This window comes from Nomascus leucogenys, chromosome 3 (assembly GCF_006542625.1).
Source record: "Nomascus leucogenys isolate Asia chromosome 3, Asia_NLE_v1, whole genome shotgun sequence".
In the NCBI taxonomy this organism is placed as follows: Eukaryota; Metazoa; Chordata; class Mammalia; order Primates; family Hylobatidae; genus Nomascus; species Nomascus leucogenys.
This window is the reverse complement of record NC_044383.1, coordinates 42,543,770-42,554,050: the sequence shown is the minus strand read 5'-3', so window position 1 is coordinate 42,554,050 and position 10,281 is coordinate 42,543,770. Positions and strand designations below refer to the sequence as shown.

General features: G+C 39.8%; 1 pseudogene; it reads left to right on the top strand.

Moving 5' to 3' along the window:
* The first annotated feature begins 378 nt into the window (after nt 1-378).
* On the top strand, nt 379-2,704 carry LOC100586430 (annotated as a pseudogene).
* The last annotated feature ends 7,577 nt before the right edge of the window (nt 2,705-10,281 follow it).

Here is a 10,281-nt window from a genome sequence, read left to right as displayed (position 1 = left end):
TGTCAAAAAGAATTTTTAAAAAGAGAAAAGTTTTAAAGTCGGTGATAGATATTCTCCACAATCAACAGCCCTATCTAGTTTATTCCATTGGATTCAGATTTTCAGAGCAATTTTAAAGAGACATTAGAAAAACCTTCCTCAACTCTGGAAGAAAATAGTTGCTTGGTATTTGAGTCTTGGGGAAGCAACCTTCTACTTAATGCTTTTTGGAGGCCCTTGCTCCCAGGTGGAATAGAGACTCAGTTGGGATGACCAGAGGCTTCCGTCAACCAGCTCCTTGGGTTCATGGAGTTCTTTGAGGAGCAAAATCAATATGTAAACAATGGGAATGCAGAGCTGTATTGTGTGGCACGGTGGTCTAGGCACTTCTTGGACAGCATGTCTCACCTGCTGATGAAACTCCTGAGCAAGGACATGGAGAAGCAGAACCTCAAATTGTGGCAGTGGAACCTAAAGTTGCAGGGGGCCTCAAATCTGACCCTATCAGAAACTCAAAATGGAGATGTGTCTGAAGAAACAATGGGAGGTAGAAAGGTTAAAAAATCAAAACATTCTATAAATGTGGCCTTATCAGAAGCTCAAAATGGAGACGTGTCTCAAGAAACAGTGGAAAATGTAAAAGTTAAAAAATCTCCCCAGAAATCCACCGTATTAACCAATGGAGATGCAGAAATGCAGTCTCCCAATTCAGAATCAAAAAAGAAAAGGAGAAAAATGGTGAATGATGCCGGGCCTGATATAAAAAAAGCAAAAACTGAAAATAAAGAAGAATCTGAAGAAGAAAGTGCCCAGACTCCTAAAGAAACAGGAAATAATGTGGAGAAACTGGATAATGATGAAGATGACAGTGAGGTGCCCAGCCTGCCCCTGGGACTGACAGGAGCTTTTGAGGATACTTCATTTGCTTCTCTATGTAATCTTGTTAATGAAAACACTCTGAAGGCAATAAAAGAAATGGGCTTTACAAACGTGGCTGAAATTCAGCATAAAACTATCAGACCGGCCGGGCGCGGTGGCTCACGCTTGTAATCCCAGCACTTTGGGAGGCCGAGGCGGGCGGATCACGAGGTCAGGAGATCGAGACCATCCTGGCCAACACGGTGAAACCCCGTCTCTACTAAAAAATACAAAAAATTAGCCGGGCGTGGTGGCGGGCGCCTGTGGTCCCAGCTGCTCTGGAGGCTGAGGCAGAAGAATGGCGTGAACCCGGGAGGCGGAGCTTGCAGTGAGCCGAGATCACGCCACTGCACTCCAGCCTGGGCGACAGAGCAAGACTCCGTCTCAGAAAAAAAAAAAACAACTATCAGACCACTTCTAGAAGGCAGGGATCTTCTAGCAGCTGTAAAAACAGGCAGTGGTAAAACCTTGGCTTTTCTCATCTCTGCGATTGAACTCATTGTTAAGTTAAAGTTCATGCCCAGGAATGGAACAGGGGTCCTTATTCTGTCACCTACTAGACAACTAGCCATGCAAACTTTTGGTGTTCTTAAGGAGCTAATGACTCACCATGTGCACATCTATGGGTTGATAACAGGTGGCAGTAACAGATCTGCTGAAGCACAGAAACTTGCTAACGGGATCAACATCATTGTGGTCACACCAGGCCGTCTGCTGGACCATATGCAGAATACCCTAGGGTTTATGTATAAAAACCTGCAGGGTCTGGCTATTGATGAAGCTGATTGTATCTTGGACGTTGGGTTTGAAGATAAATTAAAGCAAATTATTAAACTTTTGCCAACACGCAGACAGACTATGCTCTTTTCTGCCACCTAAACTCAAAAAGTTGAGGACCTGGCAACGATTTCTCTGAAAAAGGAGCCATTGTACGTTGGTGTTGATGATAATAAAGCTAATGCAACAGTGGATGGTCTTGAGCAGGGATACATTGTTTGTCCCTCTGAAAAGAGATTCCTTCTGCCCTTTACATTCCTTAAGAAGAACCGAAAGAAGAAGCTCACGGTCTTCTTTATATCTTGTATGTCTGTGAAATACCCTTACGGGTTGCTGAACTACATTGATTTGCTGTCTTGGCCATTCATGGAAAGCAAAAGCAAAATAAGCATACAACCACATTCTTCTAGTTCTGCAACGCAGATTCAGGAACACTATTGTGTAAGGATGTGGCAGCAAGAGGACTGGACATTCCTGAAGTCGACTGGATTGTTCAGTATGACCCTCCAGATGACCCTAAGGAATGTATTCATTGTGTGAGGAGAACAGCCAGAGGCCTAAATGGGGGAAGGCATGCCTTGCTCATTTTGCACCCAGAAGAATTGGGTTTCCTTCACTACTTGAAACAAACCAAGGTTCCATTAAGTGAATTTGACTTTTCCTGGTCTAAAATTTCTGACATTCAGTCTCAGCTTGAGAAACTGACTGAAAAGAACTACTTTCTTCATAAGTCAGCCCAGGAAGCATATAAGTCATACATACGAGCCTAGGATTCCTATTCTCTGAAACAGATCTTTAATGTTAATAACTTAAATTTGCCTCACATTGCTCTGTCATTTGGTTTCAAGGTGCCTGCCTTTGTTGATCTGAACATGAACAGCAATGAAGGCAAGCAGAAAAAGCAAGGAGGATTTGGCTATCAGAAAACCAAGAAAGTTGAGAAGTCCATAATCTTTAAACACATTAGCAAAAAGTCATCTGCAGCAGGCAGTTCCCTCACTCAAGACATGCCTTTCTTTATCTTGAGTAACTTTGTCCTAACATGAAATTTCCCCCCTTGATCTAACAGGATTTTTGTAGCCTTTAGAATTTGGACTGGTCTAACAAGAGTATAAACTGACTTGGGTTGCAAGCACTGAACACTGTTACTTCTATCAAGTCTCTTTTATTTTTGGGATATAAAACAGGCTTTAATTTTCTTTGTTGCCCAAGGACAGAGCAAGGAATATCTGCTCTTTCTTGTGATGATATAATATTTTAATTTTAAATATCCCTCCTTCATACACACAAATGTATGTTATTGTTTTAATATAATTCTTTTTGTACCTTTCCTTCTTGGTTTGTGAAGATTTTTGTGGCATGGGTTGCTTTGCTGACTGCTATAAAAGGTGACCTAGTGTGCTGGGAAGCTGGTGGTAATGCAGAAAAGAGTCTCAGGTTATTTTTTGTTTTTAGTTATTTCTTGGACCTTGAGAGTACCTAATGACTCCTCCTGAAAATGCTGTAGTATAAAAGAGCAAAGAGCTTTGGAAAATACCTAAGAAGCACCTTAGGATTAGGGTGGCATTGCTTTTATAGATTCTTGATTTTAAAGCAATGAGCCTTTCTCAGGTGTTTTGTTTTTTAGAGCAAAAACTATGGGTTGTAATTTGAATAAAGTATCACTAACAGTCATAACATTTGATGAGTGTGGGGTAGGAAGAAGGTGGAATTGAGATGTTCAAGCCTCGTTTACATCAATAGAGGAATAATATACTGCATTTCTTCATTCAGTAACACAGCAAAGACTTTAAAAACACACATACAAAGAATGGTGCTGCTCCTCATTCAGATTCCTTTAATTCAAGGTGGTCTGGATTTTGGTAAGCCTTTTTGCTCTGTACAGTACTTAGAAGACAAGGGCAACTGCCCTGGACTTAGAGCCAAGCTATCAGACAGTGCCCAGCACACATTAATGTTTGCTTCTTTCTGAGAAAAATTACCTCTTCCAGTCCCTGAAACAAAAAATACACTTATTGTGAAGATTGAAAATGAACAAAGTCAGAAAAAAACAGCAAAGTCAGATGGGTTTTTTGTTGTAGGAGCACTTGATTTCTAGTGTGTTTTGTATGATGTATAACTACAAAATGATAGATTTTGTAGCAATTCAAAACAAAAGTTGCTAGCATCATTTTGCTGTTGTGCCAGTTAATCACAGGATCCCATTAAATGTAAGTGTGCTAATATGTAATGTAGAGGAAAGTGTTTGGTAAAGAATATTCCAGTAGGAAAAGAAAAGAACAATCTTCCATTTCTGGGCTTGGCCATTATCACCCTGGTCAGACCTGTCCTGGGCTTCCAAACTTGACTGCTGGGCTCCTGGTTTGGCTTCTTGGATTCCTAATTCCTCGTGTTTAGAAACTCTCTCCAGGATCATATTTTCCTTTTTTTTTTTTTTTGTTTCAGAAGTAATGTTTTTTAAAAGACAAAAGCAAAGGGAAGAATATTTAATTACTGAGCAGAAGTAAATACTGTTGGTATTTTGTACCTAATCTAATTTTTATATGCATGTTCATGCTTTTTAATTTTTTATCAAAAATGAAGTCATCTACCTACTAGTTGTAACCAGCTTGTTTCATAACATGTTATTTTCCTGTATCATTAAATAATAACCACAAAAAAAAAAACAAAAAGGAGAATGCGGTCTTCATTATTTATTTAGATTTTTGTACAAGTCTTTGAAAAGGTTCCATAATAAAAGGCAATTTGGGGATGAATAGTCTGCATAGCAAACTCCTTCCATCCAACTAGGAATGTGACCAAGGAATGGTGGTGTAGTAGAAATAGCAAAAATTTGAATTTTGATAGACTTTTATTCATATCCTAACTGCTATTTAAGAGAGGTTTGGCCTCAAACAATCTACTTAGTGTCTCTGAAACTCTGCTCCCTCTGCTATAAAATAGAATAATAGAGAGATGAAAGGTTATATGTAAAGGGCATCACATAATACCTGGCTCATGGAAGGTGGTCAAAAATTCCTAGGCTAATAAAAAAGTGTAAATGATTTTTAATCTATATTGACATTTGTAGTGAACAAATAAGAAAACTTAGAATTGTGGAAGATTGGCAGGAGATAGTGATGATTCTGTCCATGGTTTAGCCACTCCATCATATTGTCTATCAGGCCAGGTCATTCCATCATACTGCGCAAAAACTACTTGAGATGTATATCTTACTGAGGAAGAGCCAATGGTGTCAACTCTGCATATGAACCACCCAACATGCAAAAACTAGAAAGTGATCCATTTGTAGATTTAGTTGTAATTGGGCCATGTTTGCAATTGGAGGTGTCTAGCTCTGGCATCTTCTCAGACATTCTGCATCAAACAGAGATGACAAAATCTATTAAATTTCTTAGAAACATTTTTCTGATGACTAGACTTGGCCATGGAGAGTGAAAACCAACCAAAGGAAAATTTCTTGGTACTTACTGAATAACAGGCACACTCTGGTGACTGAGGAGTTCCAATGCGGCAAATCCAAAGAAGACACTTGAGAAGAACTGAACCAAACTGTATCTGTAGGAAGACAGGTTTTAGGTTCTCCAACATACCCCTGGAAAGACACCTGGATGTCTGTCTTTCATTCACCTCGTATTTGTGAGCAAGACACCACATTAGGCCCTATAGGAGGTTTAAAGACTCATAGTCCAAAAACTCATAGTCTCATAAAATTACAGAAGACAATGACTCACTAGGTCATCTAAGATTCAAATGCACTGATTGTAATGATCATTCAATAGCTTTCCTGGAAAGTGTTCTCTGTAATGCTTCTACCATTAGCTGATATCAAATGCTATGTTTTCACATGGAAGAGCCCTAAGTCTTGTAATAAACCATCAAAAAGATTGAAAAGAGGACCATGAAGACCCTCTTTGAGACCATGGTCTGGGTACTGAAGTTTTTGCTCTATAATTTTTCATCTCCCTGCCTACTGGTTGGCCACCAGCAGTACTACTTTCAGGTCACTGATGAAGAGAAGTGACTTTACAAGAGTGTAAGGAGTACTGGGACATTTTTAAAGAATGCCTGTCTCAGGATGAGGGCAGTTTTTAGAGTCCAGCCCCTTCCTTTTTCTGTCTGGCTTTCTAAATCTGAATTTTTCTTCTTAATCCCACTTGCTGCTATATCTCTTCAAATACTGAAGACTTTCCCTCGGCTGTCCTTGTCCTGAAGCAATAAGACTCTCTGATCTGCCCTTCAGAATTCTCACTCCCCAGATCCTAGGAAAATGGGAATCTTGGGTACTATGAGGAGCTGCTAATTGGATGATGATACTCCCTTGTCAGCACACCCCAAATTTTCCCATAGACTAGCTTCTCACAGGCATCATCTTCCATACCTTCTGTTGTTTTTCATGATTCTCTCTTTCCCATAATGGCTGCTAGCACCCAAAGCCTGCACTCCGTCTCAAAGCTTTTGCCCAGCCAGTTTGAAACTCCAACACAAATTACACTTTATTAATTTAGACTGTTAATTGGTGGCTTGTGTTCTCATGATGCCTCCATGGCCACGAGTGAGTCAGTTCACTTCTCCGAGCTCCAGGTGACTGGATGAGGAAAACTCCATCCTTGACAAGGCCATGTTCATTGGGCACTCACATGCCAACACACGTACATACATGTAATTTCAGAATGAGATATGAGGTAGTTTGCATTTCCAGCTTCATTGTTTACTAGAATGTATAATCGTGGGCAAGTTAGTTCTCTGAGTCTCGGTTTCTTCATCTGTGAAGTGGAGAAGATGACACCCATTTCTATGTTCTATGAGTAGAGAATGAAATTATATGGGAGAAGCACTTAGAACAGAGCCCAGGTTCAGAGAAAGGATGATTCACAAATATTGATGGTGAATAAACATCTAAAAGTATTTTAGCATCATTAATAATCAAAGAGGAAGAAGGAGCAGGAATGTAGGGCAGGCAATATCAATAAAATTGTAAACAACCAAAATGGCCCACAATAGGCAGTTGGTTATATCTGAACACAGTGGAATATCTTGGAAATTTCAGGTTACAAAACACAGGGAAAGATTTAGTAAATGTTTGTTTCCATCGTTGCTTTTCTCTCATTCATAGAATCTTGCAAGTGTCGCATGCTCTCCAAAGGCCCCTGCCTACCCTGCCCCCCCGACCACCCTTATTTCCTTCCTTCTTTTCTATCATCTTAACTAAATGACCCTTCAGTTTTCCTCTGTTTTTCTCCATTTGCAGTGAAAGTGATAGAGGGCTGCAAAGAGAATGGATTTGTGTCCTTTAAATGTGCCACTTCCCACTAACTAAGGAATTATAGCAGTTGTACCTATACTTCTTTAGCCTTGGTAGCCAGTAAAAACAATATGATTAAACTGTAGAGCTGACCCTGAAGTTCACTGAGACCAGTCTAACCATTTAAATCATAACTTTATGAACAACTTTTTATTGCCATCACATCATATTCTTGTGAGGAAAAGCCAACAGCAATATTAGATGACTTCCTAAAAATATTTTCTCAAACATTTTTTCTGTGAAAATTATACTATAGGAAAAATTTGTGTATAATTTTAATATCTCTTTTATGTTTTCTTAAAATTTATTTTAATTTGGCTTTCCTGTTTCATGTTTATTCTAGAAAATTGGAAATTACAGAAAAATATTTGGGAGAATTAAAATTATTCATAGTTACACTTCCAAAAATAAATATTGTTGATATTTGGAGAGTATTCTTTTTACATGCTTTTATTTTGAAAGCTAAGAACATATTTGCATATATAGTTTGTGACCTGATTTCTTGATATTTTATGATGCCAATAAAATTTTTTTATTAACAGAAATTTCCAAGATATTCCATAGTATCCAGATTTAACCAATTGCCTGTTGGGGGCCATTTTGGTTGTTTGCAACTTTATTGCTTTTGCTTGCCCTACATTCCTTCTCCTTCTTCCTCTTTGATAATTAGCGATGCTAAAATACTTTTCTATGTTTATTCACCATTAACATGTGTGAATCATCAGTTCTGAGCATTTTAAGTATCTCTTTTATTTATTTTTATAATGATGGTGGTGGCCATAATCACTGTCTTCATTGTGGCACTTGGGACCAGGAATTATCAAGCTCAGAGACCCAGATGAAGAAGAGAATTGCAGACAAGAACAGATTTGCTCTCATTCCCAGCATTGACCTTCCCGAAACTGGCATTCCCTGGGACCAGGCGGTTTTGAAAAGAGTTGTTTTTGATGCCACAGAAATCTATTGGAAAGTGGACTTCCAAGCACATCCAGTCCTGGTGTGTATTCTGCAGCTGGATGAGAAGCTAGCAAGTCATGGGCCTTCTGAAGACAGCTTTAAGTTCAGCTAGAGGAATGAAATCCTAGGAAATAGTGAAATAAAACACAAAACATATTTTAAAATTTATAAACAGAAATTGTTCCTCAAGGGAGGAATTAAATTTCTTCTAAATTATTCCCTTTTTGCCTGGATTGTTATCTTGAGACCCAGGTCAACTCTCCACATGGAAATCTTCAGAGGACAGAGAATAGAAAATAAACACCCATGCTCCAAATTTGGGCTTGTACACCAACCAGGACTTTTCATGGCCACCTTCCTGCCAAGCTCACTGATAACCAGGTTTCACAAGTCAGGGAAGGCAAGTCTAACTTGGAGGACAATTAGAGATGTTGGTTCTTTCTCCAAGGATAAAAACCAGTTATTTTACCTGTCACCCTAAAAAGTTTCTGGGATGTCATCTGGCATATGTCCTAGCCTTGATGTTTCATAACCTCTACAACTTTTGGGCGCACAAAAAAAATTCACATAGTCTCATCTATAAGGACATAACACTCTTGAACTTAGAAATGAAATCTTCAGCTTCTTTAGAACTCCCACTGCACAGAAGCTGCTCTAATCTGTCAGACTAGGAGTCACTCTGAAGGTGTATTGCTTTGCTAGGTGCAAGTCCCCTGGAGGGCTGGCAGTCCCCTGGAGGGATGGATGTCACTGACTGAAGGGAAGGAAGTGGGCTGGAGCAAAGTCAAAGGCTGAGAACTTGAATCGAACATGAATTAGCTTATGCCAGTGCCCACTCAATGCCCTCCTCTCACCCCATATCACTTTGAGTAGAAGCCAGTGTTCTTACAATGGCCTACAAGGTCCCCCATGATCTGGGCTACAATACTCCCTGCTTACCTCTCTCTCCTCCCTTTCCTTCTACTATCCATTCCACTCTCTGCACAATGACAGAGAGTGGAACAAAGCTGTTCCCCCTGCCTATAAGAATGTGGGGTCAGCTTGAAAGCTAAGGCTAATCCTGAGAGCCTAACAGCTGGATGCTATCAGATAACTGCATTTCTAGAAGCTGAACAGTACGTTCTTTCTTGAAGGGAAATCCAAGTGGTTTATTTCCATGGCTGCCACTCTCCCCAAAGTTATTTTTCCCAAGAGACTTTCCCCGTAACCACCCCCTAACCTACCAACCATGTCTGGGTTGGATGTCCCAACTATGTGCTCTCTCAGCATCCTGTGCCCCCGCATTACTGCACATTCACACGGAGTGCAATCGCTCATTTACTTATCTTTTCTCCCACTAGGGTGAGAACAGGGGCTGTGCAGTCATATTCAATATTGAGTCCCCAACCCTAACCCAGGCCTGGCACATACAAGACGTTCAGCAGATGGCTACTGAATGAAAATATATAAATGAATGAACGATTACCAGCTGCCTCCACTCCCTTAACCTGCTACAGAATTAATAAACTAATCTTGAGCATAGTGGATATATAAAAATAAAAGTATCGTTAAGGACTGTGAGGCCAGCCTCTCTGTACTAGTTGCTACATTCTGCTTGTTTTATGCTACTAATTACTATCACTTTTATTTTGGATTTGGACAGAAAATAAGAGTGTTACTTAAAGGAAGGCTTCCAAATTTCTAAGTGTGGGGAACCCTGCTAAGGACATGGAGCTTCAAAGGGCTTACAAGAAATTCATCACACATATGTACACACACACTCAACTTTGTAACATGTAGTAGACCACATCTAGAATAATATAAAATTTCTATCTCAAATGATCAGCTCCTGACCCTCCAAGCCCATGGCTGAGTCGGAGATGATATGGCATCCCTATAAAGATCAGAAGGAAAACAGTAGAGAAGAAGCCAGAGTTTCCCTCTGAACCAGGGTGTGTTTCTAAACCTTGGCTTTACAACAGAATCACCTGGTGGGCTTTTAAAAATGCCAACACTCAGACCACACCTAAGACCAATTACATCAGAATTTCTAGGGAAGCGAACCAGGGAATTTTTTTTTTTCAAGTACCCCTGGTGCTTCCACTGTGCAGCCAAGGCTGAGAACCACTGCTCTAGATTCTTCCTCTCCTTGAGCCCTACTATGTGCCAGCGTTATATGGGGCAATGTCTTTTCCTTTAATTTATTGATGTAAAATGTTATCCACTTTACATGGCCTAGCCTACACCCTGGAAGGGAAGCAATTTTATAAGCCCTCATTATTTACTCTATGTGGTCGGGGCACTAGGAAAATAAGAAAAAAATGTTTTTTTTGCACTCACTTGCTTAAACTATCCCCTTAATACCT